Below are 19538 nucleotides of genomic sequence, written 5' to 3'. Positions count from 1 at the left end.
CCCAGTTCAAGAACTCATCTGTGAGAGGAATGAAAATGACGTCTGCCTCAATCCCTGCTATTTCCAGCAGACGTTTCCTGGCCTTAACTATTATTTTTGCAATTGCCTGTAGGCTTGTGGTAATTGTTTTTTGCAAATTATATGGCAAAAATATCCACTCCAAGATCCTCAATGGGTCTTTCGCTACTGAATCCCATTGCATCAAGACTGCCATTACATGCTGGTTTTGACTTATCACAGCAATGTTAATTGACAAGTCAGGATCATATCGATGACTGCAGTTATTGACTGTCTTGTTTCCTATCTTTTCTATTGCTTGTATTTGCTGCCGGGATAGTTTTTGCACACTGTCAGTCTCTACTGAGCCTTTTAACAAAGGCATTAGTGGTGCAAGATCCTCATTCGTGATACCGCATATGGTTCGTACCCATTGGATATCACCTATTAGCTTTTGAACATCAGTTAAATTAGAAATTTCTCTTTTAATTGCCACCTTCTGAGGATAAATACGCACACTGGTGATAATATTACCTAAATATTTCCAAGAGACGTGCATTTATATCTTCTCTGGCGTGATCACCAACCCAGAGATGCTCAACTGTCACTTCACTTCTTGCAGAATCTGATGCTGGTCCAGGTCTTTTCCTGCAATCAAGATATCATCCATATAATGGTAAAATAAAACATGTTGGTAAATGGTAAAATAAAATGCCGGCTCTTGTTTGTTAATAGATGGTACTGTAAAAGCAAATTTCTCACTCTCATCCTCATGTAGGATAATTGTGAAAAAACAGTCGTTTAGGTCAATCACCAACCGGGGCCATTCTTTTGGAAGCATTTCAGGAGAAGGTAATCCTGGCTGTAAAGCATCCACGTCCTGCATCACTGCATTAACAGCTCTTATATCGTGTAACAGCCTCCATTTCCCTGATTTTTTAGGGATAGTGAAAATTGGTGTATTCCATGGACTAGTGGATGGCTAAATATGACCTTTTTCTAATTGTTCATTTACTAATTCATGAATCTGGGAAAGCTTTTCTTTGCTTAGCGCCCATTGATCAATCCAAACTGGTTTATCTGTGAGCCAGGTTAACTTCAGGATTGGTCGCCCATCAATGGCCGCCATTGAAAATTTTCATTCAACAAATGAAAGCCCATTTGGGTTAAGGCGTCTCTACCTAAAAGCCAAACTGAAGTGTTCATTACATATGGTCTAATTTGTACACATCTATTCTCTTTGTTCTGTAACCATACCGAAATCAGGTCTCTGCTAATTTTTGTCATCTGTGTTCCTCCTACTCCGACAACAGGAGTGTCTAAATTCTCTACAGGCCAGTTTTTTGGCCAATAGGATAATGGAACAATGGTAACGTCTGCTCCCGTATCCAGTAACATATTGTACCCAACCATGTGTTCACCATTTGGATGTTGGAATACAACCATCTGAGTGGGCTTTCCCTGCGAAAGTGGCATTGCCAGTCTTTCCTCAGATACTCCAGTGGATCCAAAACCACCATCTCGATGCTTACGACTACCTGCAAATGGAACTTTAGCCTTGAAAGGAACTAATTGAGCTATTTTAGTTCCTTTAGGTATATAAACTGGTGACTGCCAAACTTTAACCATTATTCTAATGTTTCCTTCATAATCTGCATCAATAACACCGGGGAGTACAAAAATACCCTGTTGAGAGGCTGATGACCATCCTAAAAGCAGAGCACTTAAACCATAGCCAAGGGGTCCAATAGCATTGGATGAGATAACCGTTACATCTGTATTGTGGATGGTTACATCTACTGCTGTTTCCACATCCACTCCTGTGCTTTGTGCAGTGGCTGATCTGAGGCCATCCAGGCAGCCATTGGTGTTGAAGGGCGTTTGTGTCATCGCGCTTGCCCTTTTTGCGCTTGTTAACCTGTTTCCCTTAGGCATCACGTGTCTGGCCACTCGAGAACTCAGTGGCTCTGTGTCCAAACTTGCCACATCTGTAACAATTACCATTAAATCTGCCGTTGCACCCTGATGATCTGATGGAGCTGTTTGTCCATACTAATGGTCTGGACTGACATTGATTTTCCACGTCCCATTTTTCCACAGTTAAAGCATTTTGGCCTCCGATTTCCTTTGTGTTGTCGAACTAATGGTTTCAATGCTGTTGCCATAGCTTCAGCTAAATGTTCCAGCTTCATCCCATTACCCCTTGTCCTAGTACTAGCTACTATAAAAAAAAGGGATGTCCCAACCTCCTGACACTCACCCTTTACATATTTATAAATGTTAATAAGATCTCCTCTCAATCTCCTTTTCTCCAGACTAAACAGCCCCAGTTCCTGCAGCCTTTCCTAGTATGAAAGATGTTCCATTCCCCTGATCATCTTGGTGGCCCTGCGCTGGACTCTCTCCAGCACTTCCCTGTCCCTCTTGAGCTGAGGAGCCCAGAACTGGACACAGTACTCCAGATGAGGCCTCATCAGGGCAGAGTAGAGAGGGAGCAGAACCTCCCTTGACCTGCTGGCCACACTCTTCTTGATGCATCCCAGAATGCCATTGGCCTTCTTGGCCACGAGGGCACATTGCTGGCTCATATTTAGTTTATTATCAATCAGGACTCCCAATAATACTATAATGCTATCTTGCAATTAATGTTGTTTTATAAGAGCAAGGAAAAGTGAGCTAAAGTCCCATATGTAAATATGTTCTTTTATTTAAGAGAAAAATCTGAATGGCAGAAATAATCTGAATGAACAAATCAGTTAATGTCACTCACAGTAGAAAAATAAAAGGTTCAAAATCGTTGCTCTCCATGCACTGCAGCAAAAATGTATCTTAAACATTTGACCCTTAAGGGGGAAGAGCTGTTCCTATATATACACCGTCTTCCACTTACCCGCTCCCCAACATGAACCTGAACAGGGACCCAGCAATCTGACAAGGATACGTCCTGGAGTGCTGGTTCAAGGGAGGGCTCCCAGCCCTGTCCAGATAGTAGTGATGTGGAAAAATGAGGACTCTGACACAGAACCCTCCTCATCGGTGTCCAAGAGAACTCAATGCTGTACTCATTTAATAACCACCTTAAAGATCCCCTTAAAATCTGAAGTCAAACAGCATATAATTGCCCCATTAAGGCAAGGGGTTGGGCAGAGTGAATCAGTACACATGAAAGTGCCTTTCTCACTTTCTGATTTAATTCTCTGAGAAAAAAATCAACTGACTCCTATAAAGAGCACCCAGATAAAGTGGGAAAGAAAGAAAAGAAAAGAAAACAAAACAAAATCACAAACCAAAAAACCAAACAGAGAATAGAACCCAATATAAACATGGGAGTAACATATTCAGTTTTAAATACATGTAGAGGAGCAATAGGAACTAAAACTGCAAATATTGTGGGAGCCATGGGGAAAGAGGAAAATCAGTCATTTTTGCAACCCTTAAATTTACAGTTTGGCAATAAGGTTATAACATATGAATTTTTGTATCTTTCAGAATGTCCCATACCCCTGATAGGGAGGGACTTCTTGTCTAAATTAAATGCACAAATTGTCTTTGAAAACGGAGACTTGTTACTAAAAATATCTGAATCAAAACCAGGAAAAATATTGATGATAAAAGAAAAACCAAAGGTGTTAGAATTACCTCCAGAAGTGGAGAATGCAATGATCTCAATAGTGTGGGAGACTGAGATTCTAGGAAAATCAAAATTGGCACAAGTAAAAATTGAAATAAAAGACAAAGTAAAATCTGTCAGGGTGAGACAATACCCAATAAAACCTGAGGCAAAACAAGGATTTTTAAACGACGGTAAACAAAGCAGAGGCAAGGCTTGTTTATTCGTGGTTTTGCGGCCGACTGAGGTAATCCGGGGGTTCCTGGAGCACGGGGAGTGGAGGATAAGCGAGGAGAGCCACCAGCTCTGGTGAGGGGGACGGTCTTGCCGGGAGACGGAGTCGCAGCAACCGCGGGGGATTTAAACGTCCCCCAGAGAGTGCGAGCGATCAGGAGAGCCATGAACAGGGCCGGTAAACAGGGAGTGACGTGGCACTCAGGAGTGGCGCGGCAGTTTGCGCAGGCAGGGCGAGCAGGGAGGACAGGCAGGGAACAACCCCGCGGCCCTTTTAGAGAAGCAGAAGTCAGAGAAGTGCCCCAGCTTCAGCTTCAACCTAGCAAAATGGTGAGCACTCGTCTAAGGACTAAAGCCAGGGCTCAGGTAGACAAAACCCAGGTGAAGGTCAATGCATCCACTGAGACAGAGCCAGCTGGTAGAGAAGCTTCAGTTCAGGTGGAATGCAGGTAGTGTTTAGACTGCTTAGGGACCTATGCCTCTGAGGCAAAAATGTGTCATAGGTGCCCTCAAGTTCAAGAACTGCAGCATTTGGTGAAAGAGCTGCAGGAAACTGAGTAGGCTCTGTAGTATTAGAGGGGAAGAAGTGGAGATAGATGGAGACTTCCACAATCAGGTGCAAGCCTCTAGTGAATCCAACAAGTCATGGACCCTGGTTACAAAAAAAAGAAAGACAAAGGCTTGTCTTCAAAGCCCTCCTTCCAGAGTGCCCACTACAAATAAGTATGAGGCACTGGTGACAAGGGACTTTGACAAGCAAGTTCCAAGAGGGGAAAACCCACTAAACAACCCATCAGCTGCTCCACCTGCAGTAGGTAATGGACATCACAGGAAGAGGCAAAGGGTGCTTGTTGTGGGTGACTCTCTGCTAAGGGGCACTGAGAGACCCATCTGTGGAGCAGGTAGGGAGTCAAGAGAGGTGTGCTGCCTGCCTGGGGCCAAGATCAGGGATGTGGCTGAGAGAGTGCCACGACTCATCAGGGATGCAGGCTACTACCCCCTACTTGTGTTCCATGAAGGTATGAATGATGTCATGAGGCATGACATCTCCAGGATTCAGATGGATTTTAAATCCTTGGGGGAGCAGGTAAAAGGTAGAGGGGCTCAGGTTATTTTCTCCTCCATCCTGTTCACTGGTGATAAAGGAGGAGTTTGTAGTGGAAAAATCAGCCAAGTGAACTCCTGGCTGAGAGGCTGGTGGCAGCAGGAAGGCTTTGGGTACTTTGACAATGGATCCTTCCTTGGGGACTACAGTTTCATAGGACGGGATGGGATTCATCTCTCCCGTAAAGGCACTGGATTATTTGGGAGTAGACTAGCAAATTTAATAAAGAGGTCTTTAAACTAAGGGACTTGGGTGGTGGGAGGAGAAGCAAAACAGAACAAGCTGTCCCTTCTAGCTGGGAAACAGGGCAGGACAGGGAACACAATGATAAGTGCCCTTCATCTGCACACTGGGCTGAGATAGGGAAGACTGACCACCCTGAGAAAGAGCCAAACTGGGGAGGAACCTCCTGCACCCACCCAGGGAAACCTGTGTGATGTGCGGGAGCTTTCTGGAGTCAAAGACGTATCCTCATGGAGGTAGAGTCAGTGCTCATTTATTAGTAATACACACTGATATTTATACATTAGTACAGAATTCAGGTGATAGTAACATAACATTTATTGGTTACATCTGCAAAGCAATATGCTACTCAGCACAAGCTAATTGGTTAATTGTTAAAGCTCACACTCTTAGTTTAAGCAAAATCTCAGTACAGCTGTGGTTAAAAATATCCTGCTTTTATTTCTTCTCAGCTGCTCACTGTTTTCAGGCAATCTCCTCCTGGCATGCGCCCAAGGTCAAGCTGACCTGGCTATCTGTGTGAAAGCTTGGATTGTGAAAACATACTTCTAACAAAACTCCATATCCTGTATTAGAAAGAAATTTCAGTACAATTCCCCCTTTTTCTTTTGCACAAACCATGCTTCACTGGTTATTTGCAAAATTAGATTTTTAAACAAGAAAGCACACAACTAAATACACGTATGCCTACAATTATTAGGATCAATATAAGCAATCCAATTTTCAACAAACTTCGTATCCATCCTTCAAGGCCCATCCAGGAAATTAAACTATCTAGGCCGAAAAATCCCCATCTTGCTTGATATTAGAAGTGTGGTCAATAATTCGGTGTATTTGTTTGTGAATTACTTTGGAATGCTCATTTAGATCCATACAGCACATGCCTTCAAAATCTTCACAACCATGACTATGAGCTAAAAGCAAAAAATCTATAGCAACTCTATTTTGCAAAGTTGCATGTCTAATACTACTTACATCACTAATCAAGCCTTCTAATGTTATTGAGGTTTGGTTACTTTGCTTGCTAAACCAGCATCCTAATTTGCATAGCTGAGTTAATAAAGCAGATACTCTTACACCTGGAGCAAATATGCTAGTTGCTATTATTGCTGAGGGAGACCAAAGGTAACATGGTCATCACATTCACTAGTAAATGCATGCACAAATTGTTTTGGACAATGATGTTTCCAAATCATTGTGTGATTAGGCATCAAGATCGTCAATTGTCCCAAACTGCGCGGTCCCCCTTGTGATCTTGAGGGTGTTCCAGGCCATGCCTGGTCCCCACAAATCAGAAAAATTCCCTTTGGTAACTGTATAGGCACAAGACTAGACCTGGATCTTTTTGGTGAAGTATAATTGCACCAAGATGTTGTGTTCTTATACACACCCAGGATGGGATCCACATTCTGTCTAATTTTTTTTTTTTTGGTATTGCTGGTAAAATTAAACATAACACAAAAATCCATCTTTATAGATCCCAATAATTCTGACTCCTGTGGCTCTGTTGTCATTGTTGGCAACCATGAAATGATCAAATCCCAGCTGTCAACTTTGCCATTACCCTTAACTAAGGGATTTGTTTTTAATGAATTTGGTACAGGACATTGTGCCACATCTGATGGAACTCCCACCAAACAGGTAGAAAAAGGATTATCTGGAGTGACCATTGATAAACATATTTTGTAGACTGATTGATTGCTTTGGCCAGTGTAACCCATGTGTTTTGCTTGGGTTGTTGAAATTGCCTAAAACCATTTACCACAATCATGTGAAGCATCAACAGTATGACAAAATCAGTTCTTTACTTTTTTTACTCCTGATCAAAAAAACAATCCTTCACCAATGAGTCTAAAACACAAACCACCTTTTATAAACCTTTTTCACCCTTTTTTATTTTTTTCTCTCTTTTTTTTTTTTTTTTACTATGTCACTGGCTTCTCAATGCCAAAATGTTCTGTTCTTCCAAGTTCCATTCCTGACACCTAAAACACCTTAGAAAGTTTCCACTGTAAGAAAACCTCTATTCGTCATCACATTTACAGCAAAATGGATGACATCACAGCCGACAGTTTTTTACACTCGTTGAGGCAACGGATTGAGGATGGAAAGGATGAGTCCAGCGGTCCGTGGGGGCTGGGGCCGGTGGTGTCGGCGCGCGGGGTTGGGGGGGCACTCCGGAGACACTGACCGGGCGCGGGAAGCGGCTTCGCGGCGGCAGCTGCAAGGGGCGGGGGGGGGTCTGGCTCTCTCCTGTGTTTTCTTTTTCTTTGTCTCCACAATCGGGCACGCGAGGGCCCAGTCTAACACGGGATCGCGCTCCCCCACTCTCACCTGATCATCCTGCGCCGCGCCCCCGCCCGACTCCGCCCGCTCTGCATTCCCCGTCCGCTTCCTCTGCAAAAGTTGTCCCAGGGGTAACTCGGCGGACAGGGATCGATTGGGAAGCAGCTCTCCCGCGGGGGCTCTGCTCCGGAGCCCCTTCGCCTCTCTGACTTTGTAAAGACTCTTGTGTAGAGGAGAACTTTTTTTTTTTTTTTTTTTTTTTTTTTTCCTCGCAGCACGCCCCGCTCATCGACGGGCCGCACCGGGCTGTGTTTCAGCAGCGACGGGCTGTGTCTCGATGGTCTCTAGTCACTCCAATTTCTTTAATACTTCCTGCAGGAGCTTGTCCGTTCCCCTATCTATCTCCTTCGGCCTCGGCGCAACGCCTGGGCTGCAGCCATGGCCACACGCTGTTCTGCTTGCATTTCTTTTAAAGTATTTATCATGTCTCTCCAAACGAGACCCAGATCTTTACTGATCTTACTATTGTCCTTATCACCACTAATAGTGGCTTCCCAGAGAAGGTTTCCAATTTCTCGCCACTCAGATATACTAAATAGAAGTTGTGGTTGCTTTAGGTATAACTAGTGGGGGAGCAATAGTATATACTGTAATCATTATTTCACCAGTAAAATCAGCATCAATAATCCCCCGGTAATACAATCAATCCTGTAGTCCCAGCAGATCTCCCCAACAGTAATGCACCTATCAAGTCTTTACTCTCAGTTATAGGTCCATTAAACCCCTGTTGGTATTTTTACCACTCGGTTATCAGTGAGCATGACATCTATTGTTGTTGCCAGATGGATTCCCAAACTCCCTCTCGTAGCTGGGAGCTGTAGCTGTCGGTTGAAACGGGATCTGGGAGCTGGAGGCTGTAGTAGCTGGATGAAACAGGGGCCGCAATTTGTATCTGAGCGCGGCAGGTTCTCATGCTCTACTTTCATTTTTTTTCCCATTCTGCAAACAATGCCATCATGATTATCCTCCTGGCAACAATCACACCAAACTGCTACTCTGCACGCTCTTTTAAAATGTCCTTTTCCTCCGCAACGATAACAGAATCCGGAGGGAATCAGGGCCAAATTATTGTCTTGTCTTCTTTGGTATGTTGGTCTGTCTAATTTTTGGACGGCTGCGGCAAGGAGATCAGTAGATGGCTGCATGGTTGCTGCAAACGCTGTGGCCAATGTTTTCCCTTGTTGATTTTGCGTTGCTCAGTCCATCATTTCTATCATATCCACAACTTCGGCAGATCTAGGCAAAGTTGCTAATATTTGCCTTGCTTTTGGATTGGCATTTTCAAAAGCCAGCATTTTAAACATAGTCTGTTTTGCTGCTTCCTCCATATCCTCTTGGGCACCAATGGCTTCAGAAAACCGGTTAATAAAATGAGCATAATTCTCCGTTAGGCCCTGCTTAATGCTAGTAAATGATGGAGTGGGGTTTTCGTCTGGGACCCCATAAAAAGCCTGATGAGCTGTTAAAGCTGAGAGATGGAAAAGGCTCATCGGGTAGTTTACTTGCATAGTCATATTTGAAAAAGGACTACTCCCAGTGACCATTTCTGGCCGAAGCCCATACATAGGGTCATTTGGGTCCCTTGGCCTAGCAGCTTGAAACTCTGCCAGCCTATTCCATTCCTTGAGCCACACAATATATTGGGCTGCCGTTAAAAATAGCTTTGCCAGGTTTTGACAGTCTTTAGGAGAGTTCAGATCAGCAATGTAAATCCAATCTAAAGGAGCCCGAGCGGCCTCAGATCTTAATCCATTCTTTTCAATTGTCTCTTTTACTTGATGCAAAACCTTTCACTCATGCTGCTCATAGTGTGGTCCGGCAGGCCCTTGCACCACCAGGCATGCTATTACTCCTGCCGGGTGCCAATCTCCCTCGACTATCGCGTCGCAAATTATCCCTGACCACCGTTTAAAAGATTCTGGTCTCAGGGCTTCAGATTGCATTGTCTCCAGTGGGGGGGCAGGCAGCTCTGCAGAGGAATGGTTTTGACCCATCTCTCTTAACATTTGTTGAATGGATCTTTCAGATGAATTTTTCGGTAAGGATTTTTCAACATACAGATACAGTGCAACTAGGAAGGCCCTTCTAGAATTAAATTTAGTCAGGGATGTTAAGGACAGTAATAAGGCATTTTTCAAGTACATCAGCAGCAGAAGGAAGACGAGGGGGGAAGTGGGCCCACTGCTAAACGTTGAGGATGCCCTGGTGTCTAAGGATGCAGAGAAGGCCGAAGTACTGAATGCCTTCTTTGCTTCAGTCTTTATGGCCAAGGCCGGCCCTCGGGAAGTCCAGTCCGGCAAGGATAACAGGATGGCCAGGACAGCAGAGGACTTGCCCTGGGTGGAAGAGGAAGAGGTTAAAGACTTGTTGGCCAAGCTTAAGGCTCATAAGTCAATGGGTCCGGATGGGATGGATCCTAGAGTGCTGAGAGAGTTGGCTGATGTGATTGCTAAGCCTCTCTCCATCATTTTTGAAAAATTGTGGAGGACGGGTGAGGTGCCTGAGGACTGGAGAAAGGCCAAGGTCACTCTAGTCTACAAAAAAGGCAAGAGGGAAGACCCAGGAAACTACAGGCCGATCAACCTCATCTCCATCCCTGGAAAGATGATGGAACAACTCATCCTGAATGTTATCACTGAACATATGAAGGAAAAAATGGTTATCAGGGGGAGTCAACATGGCTTCATCAAGGGGAAATCCTGTTTGACTAACCTGATATCCTTCTATGAGTGCATAACCGGCTGGCTAGATGAGGGGAGAGCAGCAGATGTCATCTACCTTGACTTCAGCCTGCTCCACTGCCCTTTTTTTTTTTTTTAATAATTCAAATTTTACTAACAATCATCATACTTTTATAATGAGCAGCAAAGTTAGCGTGTTTATACTACTTCTAATTGGTCCTTTCTCTAAAAGTCAACTGTAGTTTTCTGTGATAAGCCTTGCAGTTTCACACGCTGCCTCAGCCTCCTCCTTGCTCGAAGTTGTTATCTCGTATGTATTTTTACTTCTTCGTTTCTCACAGTCGAGAGCAGCTCAAGGACAATCTGCACATTAGTTTAGCAACTCATACCTGGTAAGCTGCTTCTTATACACTGAAAAAAAGAACAGCTGACAAACAAAGTTATTATACTTGTGCTAAAAGTAAAATCTATAGCAGACTATGTTGCAAAGTTGTATGGCTAATACTACTTACATTACTAATCAAGTCTAAAATACATTTCTACCACTCCTCCAGGTAGATCACTCATCTTTGGTGGCCAATGAGGCGGCTGACTTTTCTCTTTTCTCGGTATCGCCCGCCTCAGCGCCACTCCCGGCACTGCTCCCGGCGCCCCTCCCGGCGTCACTCCCAGTGCCAGTGGCACAGTCGGTATCACTCTCTCCTGCGTTTTCTCCGTTTCCCCTCGCGTACCCAATGGCACCCAGTCTAACATGGGGTTGCGCTTCCCCACTCTCCCCTGATCCTCCTGCACCGTACTCCCGTCTGACTCCGCCCGCTCGGCATTCTCCGTCTGCTCTCCAAGATTCTCTACCTCCACGCTCGTCCAAGTCTCCTGATCACTATGAACTCTCTCCTCTGTCCGTGCTCTCCGCTCCTTCCCCCAGAGAGCTTCTTGCACCAATAACCGAAACTGTTTTTTCTCCGCTGTTTTTATCAGAACCCTTTTAATATTTCCCCACGCATCAAAAAACTGACCCATTCCCATGGCCCCCTCTACGGAAGCCTGACACATCTCCCTGTCCACCACCGTCCACTTCTGAGCACTTAATAATCCTATGGGTGCCCATATCACACCCCGCCCCTGCAACCATGTGATGCAAGTGGCTGTGGGTATGCGATGAATCTGCTCACCCACCTCAGGCGCCAGCGGCTCAAGTACCTTAATCATGTCCTCCAACTGTGCCATGGCTGCGGACGTCCTGCATTCCGCCGATCACGTCGGGGTCACCATATGTTGCCACCACCGGCAACACCACCAGGCCGCCTGCACGGATTACTCAGCCCCCCCGCTGAGGGGACAAGGATCACCACACACTCAGCATGGATGATACTTTATTCCAACCCCTTGTTTACACCATGTGCTTATATCTGCTACCACCAGCACCTCCTCTCACTCCATCCCGTACCCACCTCTTCTGTACCTTCCACCTCTCCTGTTACAACCCGAGATCTTCCGGATGCCTACCAGACCCAGAGCTACAATAAAGAATATCTACTTAATAGTTGCATTGGCTATTGAGTCCTGACTGGCATTTTCTTGGCATCACTTTAACGATGCTGAAAACCATGTGGGTAAGGTCATAGCAGTGAGCAGGATCACCAGTCTCCTCTGATACAGAAACTAAGGAAACTGCCAATATAAAAGTTTCAGGAAAGGAACTGCCTTCTGTTTAACTTTTCCACTTCCAATTTGTGCATCAGTACAGAGAAAATAGAAACTAGGCAAAAATGAACTTAAGTGAATAACTATGAGAAATTATCAGTAATTTGTCTTGTTTAAAGTCAGAGAAGAGTTGTTCTAAAAAAAAAATGTCCCATGTTTTGGGACAAAGCTTGGTCAGTGTAACTTTGGACTTGAATAGTATCAGCATTTGTACTTTTTAAAAAAACTGTATGATCTTATCAGGATCCTTTTAATTCTAAAATAAACTGGGTGCAAGGACAAAGTGGCATACAGTTGCTTTTAACTTTTTTTTTTAAAGACATCTTTTCAAATAAGTTACATTAATTCAGTTAAGACAATAAAGTCAGTTCTATGAAAAGCACACTAACATAAAAAATACTCCACTGCCATTTTCATGTAGAATATTATCTTTAGGAAAAAAGAGTTTGGGATGTTATAAAATAATATCATTATCATTATAATATCTGTAATAATGTAATGTAATTGGAACCTAACACAATATCCTTGTATGAGAAAGCTGAGATCAGTAATAGAAAACCTGCACAATAAGGATAGAATGTATATGTGGGATTTCTTCTCACCTAACTCAGTAGCAGTTGTGGTACATAAAAAACTGTAAAATTAAACTCCTTTGAATAAATATAATTTTTCTTTAGCTGTTTCCTGTCACAGAAAGCAATTTCTATTGAAACATTGTAGAATTCTCTGTAGGTGCATAGAAAAATATAACCTTGTGCTACCAACTGAAATGGTAGCTAATTCTTCACTGATATTTCTGTATTAAATATTTACTTCAAAAACCATTAAATCCTCCTTTTCTATGGATGTAATTGCTGTATGCATACATAATATAGGTTACTATTTAGTTTAGTACTAAGGATTTTATGAGGTACCAATATTTTACCAGTAGCCATAAATATATTTTTGAAAATATATGAATATAAATTTCATATCTTCCTCTAAATCTGTATAATTTTAAAATGGCATAAATTAGTTTAATATGGCATCTATGTAGATATTCTTTTTATTTTAGAGATACACATGAACAGAATTGACATATGCACTCAAACTTATGTGTATGCAGTAACCATAAGCTCTACTACATTTGCTTTGACTTCATATGCTAAGGGAAAATTCATAGTACAACTGAGTTAGTGAGTTACCTCTATCACTAGTCTGTCTACACTGACAAGTCAGAAAACTTCAATTTCTTTCCTGCATTTTTGTTTACCATTGATTGCCAGTGTGATAATCTAAAATAGCTAAACAAAATCAAATTACCATTTAATGATATTATGGGAATAAAATCAATGTTTCTTCTGATAGTTTAAAAAGAGAGACTCAAGAATTTTATTGTAAATTATAATTAAATTCACTTATATTCTACTAGGAATAATATTTTATTTGCTATAGAATATTCCAATCCTACTCTGTATTTAAAAGTTATCTTTTTCATAAAATGAAACAAAAGAGAAAACAGTAGTTATGCTTTCATAATTTAAAAATGTTTAATCAAATAAAGTCATGTTAGATATTATAATATCTTGCACACATAAAATATTGCAAAATTAAAATAATGGTTAATGTGTATTTAAACCTAGCACTCAATACTAAATATTAAAAGTCTTGGTGAACTGCCTGGTGGTTATTAGCAGTATTAGACTTCTTTCAGGAAGGCCATTTAAGTGTACTTCATAGAAGCATAGAATGCTTTGGGTTGAAAGGGACCTTTAAAGATCATCTACTCCAACCCCTCCACAATGAACAGGGATATCTTCAACTATATCAGGTTGCTCAGAGCCAATCTGACCTTTAATGTTTTCAGGAATGGGGCATCTATGACCTCTCTGGGAAATCTGTTCTGATATTTTACCACCCGCATTGTAAAAAATGTCTTCCTTATACCTAATCTGAATCTACTCTCTTTTAGTTTAAAATCATTACCCCTTGTTATATCACTACAGGCCCTACTAAAACATCTATCCCCATCCTTCTTATAAGCTCCCTTTAAGCACTGAAAAGCTGCAATCAAGTGTCGCCAGAGCCTTCTCTTCTCCAGGCTAAACAACCTCAGCTCTCTCAAATTGTCAAGGAACTTTAGTTTTAATCTTATGCAAATTCTAATTCTAGACTGGATTCTAATCATCATGTAGACATCATAGGTATCATAGGTTTTCAGTGTATACACAATAGTTTTTCCTTTTCACAAAAGACCTTTATCTATTTACTACTGAAATAGAGGATATTGATTGCAGAAAATCCACAAGGGCATATTTACTTTACCATATATAGCAAGGTCTATGATGCATTCAACTTTAGTCATTCTATGCAAATTTAGTGAGAAAATGACTCGTATATGATTTAATAAGCATCACAGGTAACTCATCCTTATAAGAGGAAAGAAATTAAAAATTAATTAGAAAACTGGAACTGTTGCTACATGATTAAAACATTATTAAAGCATTTTTTTAGTTTTGCTTACACTAGTTTTCTCATCATGGTGCCACCATTTCACAGAATCATAGAATGGTAGGGGTTGGAAGGGACCTTTAGAGATCATCTAGTCCAACCTCCCTGCAGAAGCAGGTTCATCTCGATCAGGTCGCATAGGAATATGTCCAGGTGGGTCTTGAAGACCTCCAAGGAAGGAGAATCCACAATCCCTCTGGGCAACCTGTTCCACTGCTCTGTCACTCTCATGGTGAAATAGTTTTTTCTTATGTTTAAATGGAACTTTTTGTGTTCCAGCTTCATCCCATTACCCCTTGTCTTGGTACTAGCTACTATAGAAAAGAGGGATGTCCCAGCCTCCTGACACCACCCTTTAGATATTTATAAATGTTAATAAGATCACCCCTCAATCTCCTCTTCTCCAGACTAAACAGCCCCAGTTCCCGCAGTCTTTCCTCGTATGAAAGATGTTCTATACCCCTGATCATCTTGGTGGCCCTGTGCTGGACTCTCTCCAGCACTTCCCTGTCCCTCTTGAGCTGAGGAGTCCAGAACTGGACATAGTACTTCAGATGAAGCCTCACCAGGGCAGAGTAGAGGGGGAGAAGAGCCTCCCTCGACCTGCTGGCCACACTCTTCTTGATGCATCCCAGGATGCCATTGGTCTTCTTGGCTACGAGGGCACATTGCTGACTCATGTTCAGTTTATTATCAATCAGGACTCCCAGGTCTCTCTCTGCAGAGCTACTCTTCAGCAGTTCGACCCCTAGCCTGTACTGGTGCGTGGGGTTGTTCCTTCCCAGATGCAGGACTCTGCACTTGTCCTTGTTGAACCTCATGAGGTTCCTCTCTGCCCAACTCTCAAGCCAGTCGAGATCCCGCTGAATGGCAGCACAGCCTTCTGGGGAATCAGCCAGTCCTCCCAGTTTGGTGTCATCAGCAAACTTGCTGAGGGTACACTCTGTCCCCTCATCCAGGTCGTTGATGAACATGTTGAACAAGACTGGCACCAGAATCGATCCCTGTGGATCTCCACTGGCCACAGGCCTCCAACTCAACTCTGTGCCATTGATCACCACCCTCTGGACTCTGTCATTCAGCCAGCTCTCGATCCACCTCACTGTCCACTCATCCAAGCCACACTGCTTGAGCTTTCTGATGAGGATGTTGTGGGAGACAGTGTCAAAAGCCTTGCTGAAGTCAAGGTAGATGACATCTGCTGCTCTCCCCTCATCTAGCCAGCCAGTTATGCACTCATAGAAGGTTATCAGGTTAGTCAAACAGGATTTCCCCTTGGTGAAGCCATGTTGACTCCCCCTGATAACCATCTTATCCTTAATATGTTCAGTGATAACATTCAGAATGAGTTGTTCCATCACTTTTCCAGGGATGGAGGTGAGGCTGACCGGCCTGTAGTTTCCTGGGTCATCCTCCCTGCCTTTTTTGAAGACTGGCGTGACATTGGCCTCTCTCCAGTCCTCAGGAACCTCACCTGTCCTCCATGATTGTTCAAAAATGATAGAGAGAGGCTTAGCAATCGCATCAGCCAGCTCTCTCAGCACTCTAGGAGGCATCCCATCAGGACCCATTGACTTATGAGCCTTAAGCTTGGCCAACAAGTCTTTAACCTCTTCCTCTTCCACCCAGGGCAAGTCCTCTGCTTTCCTGGCCATCCTGTTATCCTTGCCGGACTGGGCTTCCCGAGGGTCAACCTTGGCCTTATTGCTGTCCGTAACATCCCTGGCTAAATTTAATTCTAGAAGGGCTCTAGCCTTCCTAGTTGCACCCCTGCATGCCCTGGCAATGTTCCTATACTCTTCCCAAGAAGCCAACCCTTGTTTCCACCTCTCATAGATGGCTGCTTTCTGCCTGAGTTGCCCCAGGAGATCCTTGCTCATCCATGGAGGCCTCCTACCTCCTTTTCCTCCTTTCTTGCGCATTTAGATGCCGATGCTTGGTTTGGAGGAAGTGGTGCTTGAAGATTGACCAGCTCTCATTGGCACTTCTACCATATAGAATCACATCCCATGAGATCCTTCCAAGTAGATCTTTGAAGAGGACAAAGTCGGCTCGCCTGAAATCCAGGGTCACGGTATCTCTACGTCCTCCTCCCTCAACGGCTCAGGGGGGCAAGGAATGGTGGATATGGTCAGTCTCTCACAGATGCGCTCTGCCACTTCTGTCTTCTCAGATGAGGACAACTCCTGGCATTCTTCCCCTGCTCCAACACGGGGTTCATCCCATGGGACACAGTCCTTAACGAACTTCTCTGCTGTGGGTTGTTCCCAGCAGCTGCGGCTTCTGCTGATACAGGTTCTCTCACACGGGACGCAGTCCTTGGTGAATATCTCTGGTGTGCATTCTTTGCCACGGTTGCAGTTTCTGCAGTTACAGGGTCCCTCTCTCGGGACAAGGCCTCTTCTGGGCATAAGTTTAATGAGCTGCTTTGTCGTGGGTTTCTCCCCACAGTTACAACTGTGGATATTGGGTCCCTTCCTCGGGACACAGCCTGCTCCAGCCATAGTGATAAAGGGTCCCTCTTTCAGGACACGGCCTCTTCCAGCCATAGTTGGAAAGAAGAAAATCACTGCCTCTGGCTCACGGTCTGCAGTGAAGTGGTTGGATCCCCCCCATGGGACACGGCCTCTTCCGGCCATAGTCACTGTCCCTGGCTCGGGGCCTTTAATTAAGTGAATCGCTGCCCCTGGACTGGGGCCAGGTTTAGTAAAATGAGTCTCTGCCCCTGATATGGGTTCATTATCAAAATGAGTCTCTATCGCTGATGTGGGGTCTTTAAAGAAATGAAAATAAATCTCAGCTTCACCAGTTCTCTCCATAGAATGCAGCGGAGTCTCTGCTCCAGCACACCTCCTCTCTTTCCTCACTGACCTTGGAGTCCGCATGGTTGTTTCTCTCACTGATCCTTCTCCTTGTACCATCACCAGCCAGAAGGAAAAAAAAAAGAAGGAAGAAGGAAGAAGATGGAGGAAGAAATCTCCTCTTCTGGTTTCTTCTTAAAAAGTGATTGTGGAGGTGTCTAATTGGCTCAGCCCCAGAAGTGGGTCTGGCTCAGAGCTGGGGAGAGTTGCGAGCAACTTCTTACAGGAGCCATCTTTACAGCCCCTTCCCCCTTACCAGAAAAGGCTATCATGTCAAACCATGACAACCACATACTGATGGCCATCTTTTACCTCCTCCTCCACTGTACTTTTGCCGATTTAACTTCATTTGCATAGCCTCCTGCATATAGCCTTTGTTCTATTGATGTAGAATGCAGCACAGTGCAAAGCAAAACCTATATTCTGAGAATTTTTTCTCTTTAAAATTGTTCTACCCATCTGATATTGGAAATTAATTTATCAAAATAATTCAATGTTACATCAAATTTATGTTCTTACTTATGAAACAACAGTGGATTTACAATTATTTAAGAAAATGAAAAGCCAATGTCTAAACTGCCTCCAAAATTCTTTTGATTTAGTAATACATTGAGGGATTTTGTCGATATCTGGTTAAGCTAATATAGTAGACATAGGTAGCAGGTAAGATGTGCTATTATGTTAATGATGAATGAAACATCTGTTGTATACCTATCTGTATGTATCTTGATAAAGTGATGTTCTAAAATATATTTTTGAATTGCACATATAAGCCTTCGATATGGACAGCTAGTCTTCTAAATTATTCTGAGAACATTAGGGGCTGGGGAATGGAAGCACTGGGGTGCAAATTTAGAACTCACTTCTAATTAATTCTGATTAACAACAGAAGATCTGCTAAAAAACTTGATCTTACCAAAGAAAGCTCCTACATACTGTGGGAGAATCAAAGAATCACAGGTTCACAGAATCTTAAAGGTTGGAAGGGACCCTGAAAGGAAGATAAGATTCATTTTTTACCAGTAGAGAAGTGGCTGAGAAAGGCAGTCTGGATTTCTCTTCCCTTGGGAAAAGGCAAGCCCATTTGTGGGACTGTCTTCACTCAAGGACTACTTGGCAGGTAATGCAAAAGAATCAGGAAATCTAATATGTACCTCAAAGAGATTTAACCTTGGGAGAAAATAGTCCATGATTTGGGTTGTATGTTATAGAAAGAAATACATCAGAAACCACCTGAATCAAGAGAGGATAAGACTCATGACAAACTAGGTGAGCACAGTGGTGGCCCAATCCAAGCTAGTCTTGGCACACAACAATCCAACATGCTGTTTCTCCTGCCCTGTAATCACCTTGACAGATGGGGCCCAAGTCATCAACTGTTCTTATGGATCTTTGGTTGGGAGGGAGGGGGGGGGAATAGGGGAATAATATATGTGTATATGTCAAGGGACAGAGGATGGTGGTTAATGAGGATATATAAATCTAACTGGTGGATGTAAAGATAGTTTAAGAATGTAGTATAAGTTGCAAGTTTTGTTAAGAAGGAACTTAGGCTCGTCTTCAAAGTCCTCCTTCCAGAGTGCCCACTACAAATAAGTATGAGGCACTGGTGACAAGGGACTTTGATGAGCTCTAAGAGGGTAAAACCCACTAAACAACCCATCAGCTGCTCCACCTGCAGTAGGTAATGGACATCACAGGAAGAGGCAAAGGGTGCCTGTTGTGGGTGACTCGCTGCTAAGGGGCACTGAGAGACCCATCTGTGGAGCAGGTAGGGAGTCAAGAGAGGTGTGCTGCCTGCCTGGGGCCAAGATCAGGGATGTGGCTGAGAGAGTGCCACGACTCATTAGGGATGCAGGCTACTACCCCCTACTTGTGTTCCATGTAGGTATGAATGATGTCATGAGGCATGACATCTCCAGGATTCAGATGGATTTTAAATCCTTGGGGGAGCAGGTAAAAGGTAGAGGGGCTCAGGTTATTTTCTCCACTATCCTGTTCACTGGTGATAAAGGAGGAATTTGTAATGGAAAAATCAGCCAAGTGAACTCCCGGCTGAGAGACTGGTGGCAGCAGGAAGGCTTTGGGTACTTTGACAATGGATCCTTCCTTGGGGACTACAGCTTGATAGGACGGGATGGGATTCATCTCTCCCATAAAGGCACTGGATTATTTGGGAGTAGACTAGCAAATTTAATAAAGAGGTCTTTAAACTAAGGGACTTGGGTGGTGGGAGGAGAAGCAAAACAGAACAAGCTGTCCCCTCT

This window comes from Colius striatus, chromosome W (genome assembly GCF_028858725.1).
Source record: "Colius striatus isolate bColStr4 chromosome W, bColStr4.1.hap1, whole genome shotgun sequence".
In the NCBI taxonomy this organism is placed as follows: domain Eukaryota; kingdom Metazoa; phylum Chordata; class Aves; order Coliiformes; family Coliidae; genus Colius; species Colius striatus.
Note: the sequence above shows the minus strand (reverse complement) of the source record.